This window comes from Lonchura striata, chromosome 13 (genome assembly GCF_050655825.1).
Source record: "Lonchura striata isolate lonStrDom1 chromosome 13, ASM5065582v1, whole genome shotgun sequence".
Taxonomy (NCBI): domain Eukaryota; kingdom Metazoa; phylum Chordata; class Aves; order Passeriformes; family Estrildidae; genus Lonchura; species Lonchura striata.
Genome location: NC_140715.1, coordinates 2,483,082 through 2,496,414, shown reverse-complemented (window position 1 = coordinate 2,496,414; position 13,333 = coordinate 2,483,082).

Here is a 13,333-nt window from a genome sequence, read left to right as displayed (position 1 = left end):
TAAGAGGCCGTCTGAAGACCCTCACTCATTCGCCTGCCGATTGCCATGAGCAGGAACTCCCTTCCCCCTCTGCAGTTCCGGCTTGGAGAAGGCAACAGTGCAGGAGCAGCCGCTGCACCGTTACGTTGCTGTTCCCAACGAGGCCCGGCAAGAACTTGGCAAGGAGTTGGAAGGCCTTGGCGAAGACCCAGCACGGACCCAGCACGGACCCAGCACGGAGCGGCCTGCTGCAATTCCTGCTTCACTCTCCACCCTTAAGCCGAATGAACTGTTGGGGTGACTCTGGTGGTCTCTCACTGAAGACGCCTCATCCGCCTCATTACCACTGAGACAGACAGAGATCAAGAACCCTCTCCCCAAGGACTGAGACTGAGACCCCTACCACAAAGGGGGGGAGGGGGGAGGGGGGAAGAGAATGACCTGACCTGTTCTTCTCCAGTAACTTCAATGGACTTATTCTTTATTGTGTTTGTTCAGCCTGTATGATTTTCTGTAGATACACCTGTTCCCCCCATCGCAATTTCAATAGACTCTCATTGTTCTGCCTGTTCCTCCCTTTTCCCTCTGTGGACTATAACTGGACCCATGGGTTAGGTAGGACTTTGAAGACTCTCCCCAGCACAACAAGACGGATCCCCATCGTCCGGACCAGTGAGGACTCTGCCTGTGTTGGTAGCTATTCCCATCCCCCCTTCTCTCTCTCTCTCTCTCTCTCTCTCTCTCTCTCTCTCTCCTTTTTATTTCTTTTCTGACCCCACTATCACATTTATTGTTTTGGCCCCTAATAAAGGTGCATTTGTTGTGATTAAACTTATAGTCCCCTGCTGTTTGTCTTTTGCGCTTTGGGATCGGCTAACGAACCATCACGACACCCCGCTATAAGCGGATCGTGACAGTGTGTTATAGCATGGTGAATTTGTTAAAGTGCTTTGGCTTTTTTTTCTTGGAGCATCCCTTTCATACTGAAAGTAACAGAAGTCTGAGAAACAGGAGTCTCAAACTGCAGGTACAGAAGAGCATTTTGGGTTCCCTGGACCCTGAAGCTCTCGTACTTAGAAACAAATTTACATACGTACCATAAAATGCAGCATCACCCTCACTCCCCACTCCCTCCACTTCTGTCTGTCCTAAAACATCTGAAACAATGATTTTTCTGCCTAAATCCTTACCGGGTAAATATTTCCATATTATCAGGACTGAGTTCAAAGCATCAATTTCAGTCTGTGTCAGCCAAGAAAATTTAATTAATTTTTTAAAAGGAATATTCCTTTACTTAATATCACGAGTTCTTCTGCTATCTATTCCTTGAAATCCAAATTCCCTAGCAATTCAAAATATTAATTCTCACAGGTCTGATATATACAGCCACTGGATTAGAAGTCAGCAGCTACTTCATCTGTATATTAAAACCTTTCACTTTTAATAAAAAAATAGTGGAAGATAGCTAACACCACAGAACTCCAGGGTAGATTAGGAAGGAAAGAAACAAAGGAGAAAATGTAAAGCTTTTTCTCCACTTCTAAGTTGCATGTCATTTTTCACGTGTTAGCTAGTGGATGGAAAAGAACAGGATCAAAGATGCACAAGGATTAAGAAAGTTTTTGCTACAAGAAATTGGTCATTCACAATAATCCCCAGCTCATTGCAAAAGGAAGACTCTAATATGCACAATTATAAAGCTAGAGCCTTTTTTATTCCAAGCTCTAGTCTAAAAAAAAGGCTAAATTTCCAGTTGTTGACCAGCAGTTCCTCTGCACTTTTTCACCCAAAATAATGAAAGTAAAGGTAATATTACAGAAAACAGCAAGCAGAACTCACAAGTAATAAAGTTTACATTTGTGGAACACACAAATGAAAGCCCTTCACCCATCCTGCCAAGGCTCTGGAGAGATTACAGACTTAATTACCCCAAAATGTTACAGAGAGGATGAAGGAACTGCTCAAGGTGAAAAACAGCTTGGCCTGATTTGACAGTGGTGCCTTACCACAAGATTTTGTCTTTCCTCTTGGTTTCTCCTAGTTCAATAAATAAATACTATTAAATACTAATATTATTTAATATTTAATATTAAATATTAAAATAATAAATAATTATTTTAGCAAATAGTGAGATGGTAGGGCCCAGAAAAACTGAGATACAATTAAATAATAAAAAAAAAAACAACATAAAAACATAAAAAAAGGAGACAAGTTCAGAATTTATATAGCCCAAACTTTATGGCAAGATATAGGAGATGGCAGAGAGATGCAGAGACAGCAAGAGAAATGTGGAAGAAAGAAGATTGGAGTTTTTGTCTTTGAACCTTTTTGGTTCACTGGAGCTTAATTGGGTACCATGTAATCCATTTATACTCAGAATTCATCAAGTCAGAAAAAACTAGGGGCAATTAGGTGGGCAATTTAGGTTCAATAATGAAAAACCTCACCTCCTTCAAAAGAGCACACAAACACCGGTATGTCCTTCAAAGAGGTGTCATGAAATGAAGCAGCTCTTTTACAAGGCTTTGCTGAAGGTCTTGAATAATCAGCCTACGAAAAGTAAGGACAGAACAATGTTCCTTCCTTGCTAAAACTAAATGGATATTTGGCAGATTAATCATTTGACACCAGAAATGAAAACTATGTCCCAGCATTAAATGCAGGTCTCATCAGGTTCCTGACTTGCCTCATTTTTTTCCTTCAAGGTTGTTCCCCTTTCTGGATGGACAGGTCTGAACACTTCCTTAGGTTAAGATGCAGGCAAAAGAAACTCACGAGCAGAAATACAACTGGTTGTTTATTTTACTTTATGAGTTCTGGTGACTGTGAGGAGAGAACTGATATGTGTGGTACTGGATAAGTCCCTGCACTGAATTTCCTGTGTCTATATGTATTTTTGTCAGAGAAGAAATGTGTTTTAATCCCTTAATGGCTAAGGAATATTTCTCATGAAAGGCTTTACCAGCATCCCTTGCAGAAGAAAAAAACATGCTTACCAAATCCATTTCCTGAGTCAGTTCTGAGAGAACCATTCCTGATACACAATGGTCCACAATGCCCTATGGGGGAAAAATACAGGATTGCTCAAACATCAGGCTTTGTAGTTACCATTTTCCAGAATTACTAGAATCAGATTGTATTTAACATTTCTAGAATGAAGAGGAATTGTTAGGCTGAGACTTCCTAAGGTGTTTTGAATGCTTTCATGACAAATTCTATCAACATTAATGGAACTAGACCTTTACATTCCCTAATTATCTCTGAAAAAACCCTCTCATCATAAATTTTAAGAATTGTCTGATAACAAAAATACATCTGAAGCAACTTCCTTGGAGTCTAGATATTCACTCCTACGCTTTTCTCAGAGGTCTCAGAGGTTCAGTATTCTAGCACTTGAAAGTCAAGCTGCATGAAATTCAAACCATTAGAAAAAATTAAGCTGTGCACAGATGAAAAAGATCAGAGGGCACTCTCAAAAATACATGCTACCTATCAAAAAAATTAATTCTCTTCCCTCCACAGTAGTTTACAAAGCACTGGTCTGAACTGAATGATACATTCCATCATTGAGAACTTCTGCCTAAAAAGCAATGCAGGGGTTGTTCAGTATTCCATGTGAGGATACAATTTCATCATCAGGGCTTAAGACCCTTGGAATGTTTTAAAATCAGATACAATACACAATTGTGCAGTTAATTAACAACATTTAACTGTTTTCAGCTATGCCAAAGCTTTTATAGAACAATTAAATCTCCTTCTTGTTAAAACAACTAAAACCAGTAGCCTCTAAATCAATTAGGTCTTGCCATTTAATCCAAGGAAGATCTCTATGTACTTTTACAGCTACAGTTTGCAGCCTCAGCTCACCTGGTGTCCAAAACGCCAAGTCATACTTTTCAATATTTTCCTGCCATTTGCTGCAATCACACTCCATTTTACAACTCTGAAGATCACCCAGAGTCCAACTAATTAAAAATCTGGCTACTTACCAAGAGGCCTCACTTTTAACTGTTCTCTATTTCGTACTGTCAACTTGCACCAAAGCATGTAAGGAGAGACCATTTAGGGTCAAAAGTTACATTGCTGCCCTTTCTGCCTTTTATATTTCACATTCTGTGAAGAGTCCATTGGAATGTTCCTTAGATCACACAAACATGCAAAAAAGGAAAATGTACGATTTCCTTCACTAGATATGAAACACTGTCTGCTGAATTATGAAGGGAGCTGGGAAAGGAACTGCAGACCAGGCTGTTAATCCCTTTCCCAATATTAAATCACACTCAAATTTACACTGGATGAACTTCAATCCAGAATGCTAATGTATATGTATTTGAAACTACCACATGCTAATTATTATGTATATTAGTATTGTTTAGGGATTATTTCTTCAGTTTTTATATAAAATTTAATTCACTAGATGTATAGTTTAATTTTCTTTTTTGCAGAAATTCTTAATTTAACTAAAGAAATGCCTTACGGAACTATACTTTATATTTAAATCACTGTTTTTAATGAGCTGCACACTGAAGAGTCACACTGCAATCATTTTAATAATAAATGCAAACTCCAATTACAGTACATTCATAAAAATAACTGCAAAATGGTGGAGAAGTGTACTTGAGTTCGTTTCTAATAAACAGATTATTGCAACTTATCTTTTATTAGACATTCCCAAAGTAATTCAAAAAGTACATTAACTTGAACAGTATTACAAAGTAAGACTGAAAAGCAAATGAGAATCTCACTGGCAAAAACCAAAAACTGTTAACTTCGTACTTCCTTGATGAGTTAGCAGGATCACCAACATATACACACATAATGGATCATGCTGCAAGTAAATTGCCAAATACCTTAAATTTTCCCATTGCTTTATCTCATCAGAAGTGAAGAAAGGCTTAACCTTCACACAGACATGTATCAGAAATGTCTTTCTACAGGGGTTGAAGAAAAATGAAAGCATTAAACAGAGTGGCTTAACAACAAGGGCTGCTATTTTACAACCACACTATAAAGGAGTGCTCTGAAAAAGAAAACCAAAAAAAAGCCATGACAGCACAATGAATTCTGTGAAACATCAAACCCCACAACCTCATACAGGCAGCAAACCCACCCTGGTCTTTCCCTATGGGACAATCTGTTTCAAGCAATGCACTTCACACTTTTTCTGCCCCAGTTTGAAACCGAGGAACATAACATGCCCATAACTATAAATGAAGAGGTCCAAACAAAAAAGCTTAAAAAAATGGCAGAAGTGAACAGTTTTCTTACAGCCAAAACTTTTTTTTTTATATGTATCAGCAATAATGTCTTTGAAGATGAGTTGATTTTTCAGCACATTAAGCCATCCTAATTTGTAATTTTAGAAAAGATACGAATAAGAGCTTGATGACAAAAAGAACCAGTTTGGGTCAAGAAGCTACATAGTTCAGAATGTAATTTCCTGTAATGAAGCATTTTAAGATTAGCAATGCAAGTTTTCTTTAAAGGATATGAGCTTAACAGTTCTAATAGAAACTTAAGCCATGGATTTTTTTTAAGAATTCCTATGGTTAGTAAAATAATTAACATTAAACCATTAAATACAGTTAAATATTTAGCAACGCAAAGTACATTACATACACAGTAATTATTCTAGGACACATAGCAGTTTTTGAATTCACAGAACACTGGCAGGTAAAACAGTAATAATTCATTCTGGTCCCATATGGTGGGCACTCTGGAACAGCAGCTCTCACAGCCAACTCTTTTCAAGTTTTTACAGGCAAGAGTCCCTAAGAATGCTCTCAATTCAGTCTTCACTTCCCACTGGGTAATGGACTTTGCAGTGGTAGCAATTCTGCTCTAACTAGCTTCAGACACTTCCTTTGCTCAAACCCTTATCAACAGCGGAAAGGTGATTCCTAAGAAAACAATTGTGTCAACAGAGATGGTCCAGCAGTCAGATAGATGCTGGCTGCTTTAACTGATTTTGGAGTAGAAATATACCTGAACAAGAAGTGGCATTTTTGATCACAAAGAACAGGAGCTTTTTCTAAGAAACAGATTTGCATCCTAATGGAAAACATTAGATATTATTTCCTCCCACATACACACTGTCATATTCTTATAACACTCAAGAATAAGGTGAACAAAGTTCTGTGGATAGTTCTAGTCCCACCTCTCCAGCTCCCTGAAGTCCCAGGCATCTCTCCTAGCAGCCTGTCAAAGTGCCAAGAACTAGAAATGCTGGAGGCCCAGCTCTGCAGCAGCCCACCAGGCAGGCAGCCGTGGAGCCAAGCAAACTGGCAGGAAACCAGGGATGCTCCTAATCGAAGTTTTGCTGACACAGAAAAATTCCCACAAATGCTTTACTTTAAACACTTGCTGACTGAAAACACTCTATTAAAAAAGTTCAACGAGCTCTACCCAAGAGCAACTTGACAGGCATAACTCCTGAATTGCCACAGTTGAGGGAAAAAAAATTTAAACTTAGTGGTCCTTTTACGTGCCATGCCTTGTACTCAAGTATTTAAATAAATGCCAAAAATGACCTCTCTCACGCTGCCAGAGCCTTGCTGCTAGCAGTGGAGCAAAGCCACAAGGGATGCCGGGCACATTCCTACACCGGACACATCAGTGGGTGTCTCCCGAAGTCCTTTCCCGTCCCCGCTTCCTTTCCCCGTCGTTCGAGGCCGTTTCAGGGGCTGATGTTCATCTCGGACAAATTCTGCAGCCTCTGGTTTTCGGGGAAGTAGCGCAGGAGCCCAGCACTGCCTTCAGGGAGCTTCCCCGCGGCGTGGAGCCGCCGTGGTCCCAGCCGAGAGCGCTGGGAGCAGGGCGGTGGGAGCACAGGAGCGCCGTCGGTCCCGGCCCGGCACAGCATCCCGGCCCCACGCGTGTCCCGCCCCCGCAGTACAGCCGGGGCCGCCGGCTCGGCTCCGCTGGCCCCGGCCCCGCCGCAGCTGCTTGGGCAGGGCGGCTCCCGGTCACCTTCGGCCCCTCTGCCCGGCCGACCCTGCGCATCCCGTTGCCCCTGCCCCACACCACCTGAGCGCAGAACCTCGGACCTCAGCACCGCCCTCCCTCCGCCCCCCGAGCTCTGGCCCGTCCCCACGGACGGCCCCGCACCGCCCGGCGCGCCCCAGCGACCAGCCCCAGGTCCCGGCACCCACCCGCCGGGCACCCACCCGGACGCGCAACGCATCCTTCCGAGCGGTGCATCCTTCCGAGCGGTGCATCCTTCCGAGCGGTGCATCCTTCCGAGCGGGCGGGCCCTGCGGGAGCAGCGGCAGAGCCGGGGCTGGCCGGGGGTGCGCAGTGTGCGGGCCGGGCGGGGCGGACCGGGGGCGGACACGGGCGGAGGCGGTGCGGGGGCGGTGGGGACACGGGTGGTGCCAGCTCCCCCCGGAGCAGTGCGGCTGGAGCTTCGCGATGATAAAGAGCTGAGCAGTTGATGTTTCCCTGTGGGCCTTATTGCCCACATTGCAAAGATTCCCATGTGAAGCCCGGTAGCCCCAAAGAAGGGACCCACACTGGTAGAATGTTTCTGGAAATGGAAATTGCTCTATACCTGGAAGGAAAACATGAACTGGCTGTATTTGCTGCTGTATCTTCAGCAGTGAGGTTGAGAAACAATTATTATGACAATTTAATGGGATAGGAAGAGTGGTTTCTTTGTATATGAACTACCACAGTTGAATCGCTGAACCATGTGCTTTTATACAAAAAGCCTTCATTAATTGTTTGTCTGAAGGAAAATGATGGAAATGGGGTTAGTAAATAAATAGTTCAAGAGCAGAGTCTGTGGATAGAATATGTACATGTACATAAGTGTGAGTGAGAGCTGGGCCATCGTAGCATGGGTCCCCGCTGGGTAATAATTAGCACTGACTCCATAATTGCAGAAGGCTGATCATTTGCTTTATTATATTATACTATCCTATACTCTTAAGAAAAAACCCATCACCCTTGCCAACAGTCCAATACAACTTTGACCAGATTGGTCAATTGAATCCAAACACCATCACCAGTGGCCAATCAAGAAATCACCCTTTCGTAAACAAATCTCCATAGCACATTCCACATGCTCACAACAACAGGTGCAGCAAGTGAAGGTAAGAATTGTTTCTCATTCTTTTCTCTGATCTTCTCACAGCCTTCCCCAGCACAATGTCTGGGAAAGTTGTGCCTGTTGCTCTCAGTGGAGAGAGCTGTGGCAACAATTAAGCTTTTTCTGTTTAAAGATAAAAGGCAGTGTCTGTAGTCCTCTGCAGGGCCCTTGGCATGAAGGAGAACAAACACAGCTCAAGAGGTTCCCTTAGCAATTTGCTGGTTGTCAAACAGAACCTCAATCAGATGCTGACTTAGAATGGTCAGGGAGATAATTTACCTGTAGAATATCTACTTCTCTCTTATCATTAAAACAGGTGCAGGGATTGGGAGACCCAGTGGTGGGGCCAATCCACATGCTGCACGGGGAGGAGGAGGAGGCGATGGTCCCTCTTGCGCTGCGAAGGCAAAGGGGCAGGAGCGACCGCGGCTCCAGTTGGAATAATTGCTGGCTATGAAAGTGGAGCTGCTGAAGGCATCGGTCCTTCCTGTGCATGCTCTGGGAAGCCCATAGGGAGCTGCTGGGCACAATGTCACCCCACCCTGTGGTGTGGTGGGGGAAGCAACCAGCGGTGGCTGTCTGTGAAAGGATCATTCCCCCGGCTGGCCCCAGCGGAGAGGAAAGTGGATTGCTCTCATCATGCAGCGCGCCCATATTGGTAAACTGAATCGCCCTGGGATTTTGGAAGTAATTACAAATTGGCCTGAAGGTGAAAGTTTTGGTGATGAAGAAGAACCAGTGACACGGGCTGAAGAAGCTCCACCATACAACCAAATACCAGCAGAGGAAACACATTATGCTCTATTCACTGACAGGTCCTGTCGCATCGTAGGGATGAATCGGAAGTGGAAAACAGCTGTATGGAGTCCCACACTGTGGGTTACAGAGGCCACTGAAGGAGAAGGTGGATCAAGCCAGTTTGTTGAACTCCAAGCCGTTCAAGTGGCCCTAGACATTGCAGAAAGGGAGAATTGGCCAAAGCTCTATCTCCAATGCATGGATGGTAGCCAGTGCTCTGTGGGGGTGGCTGGAGAGGTGGAAAGAGGCTAACTGGCAGCGTAGTGGAAAACCAATTTGGGCTGCTGAAGAGTGGAAAGATATGGGTACCTGGGTAGAGAAGCTACCTGTGAAGGTTCGCCATGTAGAGGCCCATGTCCCCAGAAGTACAGCTAATGAAGAGCAGAAAAACAATCAGCAGATAGATCAGGCTGCAAAGATAGGGGTGTCAAAGATAGACCTTGATTTGGAACACAAGGGAGAGTTGTTCCTAGCACGATGGGCCCATGATGCTTCAGGTCATCAGGGCAGAGATGCCACCTGTAAGTAGGCACGAGACCGAGGAGTGGATCTAACCATGGACAGTATTTCTCAGGTGATCCATGACTGTGAGACATGTCCTACCATCAAACAGGCCAAGCTGGTGAAGCCCCTCTGGTATGGTGAGCGGTGGGCCAAGTACAACTATGGGGAGGCCTGGCAGATTGACTACATCGTGCTGCCCCAAACACGCTATGTGCTCACCATGGTAGAAGCCACCACTGTATGGTTGGAAACCTACCCTGTGTCTCATGCTACAGCCCGTAACACCATCCTGGGCCTTGAAAAGCAGGTCCTTTGGAGGCATAGTACCTCTGAGAGGATTGAGTCAGACCATGGGACTCATTTCAAGAACAGCCTTATCAACACCTGGGCTAGGGAACATGGCATTGAGTGGGTGTACCACATCCCAAACGATGCACCAGCTGCAGGCAAAGTGGAGAGGTACAATGGACTGTTAAAAACCATCTTAAAAGCATTGGGTGGGGGATCTTTCAAAAATTGGGAGCACCATTTAACAAAGGCCACCTGGTTAGTTAACAGCCGAGGTTCCACCAATCGAGCAGGTCCTGCCCAGTCTGGAGATAAATGGAGATAAAGTCCCAGTGGCACATGTCAGAGGTTTGTTAGGGAAATCAGTGTGGATCAATTCTGCCTCGAGTACAGACAAACCCATTTGTGGGATTGTCTTTGCTCAGGGACCAGGCTATACATGGTGGATAATGCAAAGAGATGGAACAACACGATGTGTACCTCAGGGGGATCTGATTGTGGGGCGAGACTCACTGCTGGATGTTACTGCCAGTGTTTGTACATGAAAACACACAGACATGAGGCAGAAGGAAATGTGTGTCAAAGTTTGAGTAAGTGAAATAGAAGGAAATGTGTGTCGAAGGTTTGAGTAAGTGAAATGGAAGGATATGTGTATGAGTAAGTGAAAGATGGAAGTTTTTACTTGATGAGGTTTTTACATGATGTTGACGATATGGCGATAAGGGGTGGAATGTCCTAGGGTGACGTTATGGCGTTTGTATCCCCAATCGTGTGTTCTGTTTATGTTTGATATTATTTTCTGTGCTTTCAGAACTGACTCTGAAATTGAAGGTTTGTTTTGTCTTGTTATCAGCCGGCTCACCTCCCCCCATGGTCTGTTGTCTAGAGGAGGCTAGTGCTGGCTGGCTTGCTTTGCTTTGCTGGCTGGCTTTTGCTTGCTTGCTCTGCTTGCTTGCTCTTGCTCCTGTTGCTCCTGCTTCTGCTTTTGCCTTTCCTTTTGCTTGTTAGTTTAGCTAAGCAGTCCAATTTTTTCCCTGGACTGTTTTTTTTTCCCTTTCCCTTTCCTGAATATCATTCCAACCTGCTCCGGACTGGGACCTGGGAAACACCGAGGAACTCAGAGCCTGCGCTCTGTGATCTGCAGCAGCCATCCCCAGTGCCCAGAGCAATCCCCAGCGCCCAGACCCGGTGGCCACTCCCAAGAGAGACTTTCTGGATCTGTCATCTCTTCAGAGTGGTGAAAGAGTTTTTTTGTCATCTGGTGTTGTTCATTTTCTGGTGCTGGGGAGTGTTTTGTTTGTTAAATAAACAGGTTCTTTTCCACTTCTCTCTGAGAAAATTCTTCCTGAACCAGGTGGGTGGGGAGGGGCCGTGGGGGTTTGTTTTCTGGGCGCTTCTTCCAGTGTTTTTTCTCCCAAATTTGCCCTAAACCAGGACAACAGCCTTTCCCCAGACAATGCCTGGGAAAGTTGTGCCTATTGCTCTCTGTGGAGAGAGCTACAGCAACACTGGGCTTCCTGCAGGATGAGCCAATTTCCAGCTTGTCTGGAGTGTGTTTGTTCCTAGCCAGAAACGTCTGTCCCCCTGGCCTGGGTTTTCTGCCCAAGGTGATGGCTGGGCAAGGACATAAGGGAGAGCACAAAGCTGTTCCACAGGGCAGGCAGGGAGCCCACACTGTGTTCAGCTGCACAGGGCAGCCCTGGCACCTGCTTTAACCATCACTTGAATAATTCGAATCTCTGGATACACAGAAAATTGCCTTTCTATAGCCAATTTCTGTCAGCTATATCCTGATTATTTTAAGGGGAAAAATTGGTCCAGCTAAAGAATTAATGGATTCCTAGACTAATAGCTGACATAACTTGAACACAGCAAGTAATAATATTAGATTGTGAAAATACCCCATCCTATGTCAGGGTCCTGCCCAAAGGACCTTCTGCATCAAGCAGTGGAATTTCTTTAGTAACTTCTGTACAATTCATTTCCCTTCACAAGGGGGAGGGAAATGATACAGTGAAGGTGCTTGTGTGACAGGAGGAAGCTGTGCCATGAAGTTCAGACTTGCATGTCACAAAGTCTAACAGTCTTCTGTGGAAGCTCAATTAAAGAAGGCTTTAGGTCTGCTTTGGAAAATACAGTGCCAGGCTTAATACAGCATTTTCAGCTCAAGCCTGGCTCATTTCCTGCTGGGTGGAGTAAACCTCACTTCTTAAACTTGCTTGTTCCTTTGGGTTACGTGCTACAGGCAATGCATTCACAATGAGATCCATTCCAGTCTACTGCTTAGAGAGGACTGAACCTTCTCCATGCTTTTTTAAATTTAACAATAAATTACTTTATTAAAGTATATACACAAAACCAGCCATTTGTGTCCCCTCCTACAAAAAAAGAAACTAAGAATTGTTCAAGGTTATCAGTGTTCCTTTTGTTTTTTTGCATCGCACTGATATTTTTCTTAAAATGCAATTTTCTTACTGAAAGGAATGGCTGCTAATTTACAATCACTTATTAAATATATATTAAAAATGCACAGAGAGAGAAATGCAACATATTTAATTTAGAATTCTTTGTTCTGAGACTGTTAGCTTTTCTTAAATAGATACTCCATCAGGACAAGCACTTGCTAATTAATATGTGCTAGAGTTCTGCTGCACATTTTCTAATTCAAACATTCTTTTCTTTCTGTTTTTCATTTTCCATTAACAACAGCAAAAGGCCCTAAAGAATTCTAATTTTTTTCTATGGCTAATGATTTCAAGATTATTTTCTGTGCCGTATACTATATTATACCAATCTATATTGCCACCGTCTAGTGATTATTTTAGTAATCTAATTAATTAATTTGCAATGCAGATCACAAATGATCTTGAGGATATGTCTGCATATTAAATAGTTCGATAAAAAATAATCAATAATTTCTATCAGATAATTTTAAGTTAATATGTAGCAGATAAGCAAAAAAAGTTATTAACATATTACTAAGAAGACCAGGAAGAGTCCATAAAAACAAAATCAGTAGGTAAATATGAAGCCACATTCTATTCCTAATTAAAACTAATTAATCTTTTTCAATAACACAATGACACACTTTCTTCTCATAAGCTGACAATGCCCCATGAAGCCTGAGATAAATTATTCTTTGGTTGTTTGCTGGACAGAAGTCAATAATACCTCAGGGCAAACACTGTCTATAGTCAATTTCTTAAAGAATTTCAAATTGAAAAGAAAAATCTTTCTGATAGCAAAAGAGGCACAAATAGCACATTAAAAAAAGAATTTGTGAGGCAGTGTATATGCATTAAAAATCCTACACAGTATGTGTGTACAGTGCCCTTAAAGGCTCCCTGTCCCCATGAATCCAGCTGGTGCTCTGTTACTGTGCGCTCGGGCTATGCCTTTCCCCCACTCCCAGGACCCCTGTGACTCTGATCAGATCAGCCTGGTCTCCTCCTTCCAGCCCCAACAGGGCTGGCAAGAGCCAAGAGAGCCCTCCCTGTCCAGAGCCCAGATAAACCCCTGACCCTTCCTGTTCGCCCTCTTTTCCCCTGCTCTTTCCTCTGGGCATCACAGAATAAAAAGAGCTGGACAACTACATCGGGGTGAGAGCCTCTTTTGGAATCTTGGAATCTTTGCCCATCTCCTGATGTTCCTCCTCTCAAGGCCTCAGATCCCTGG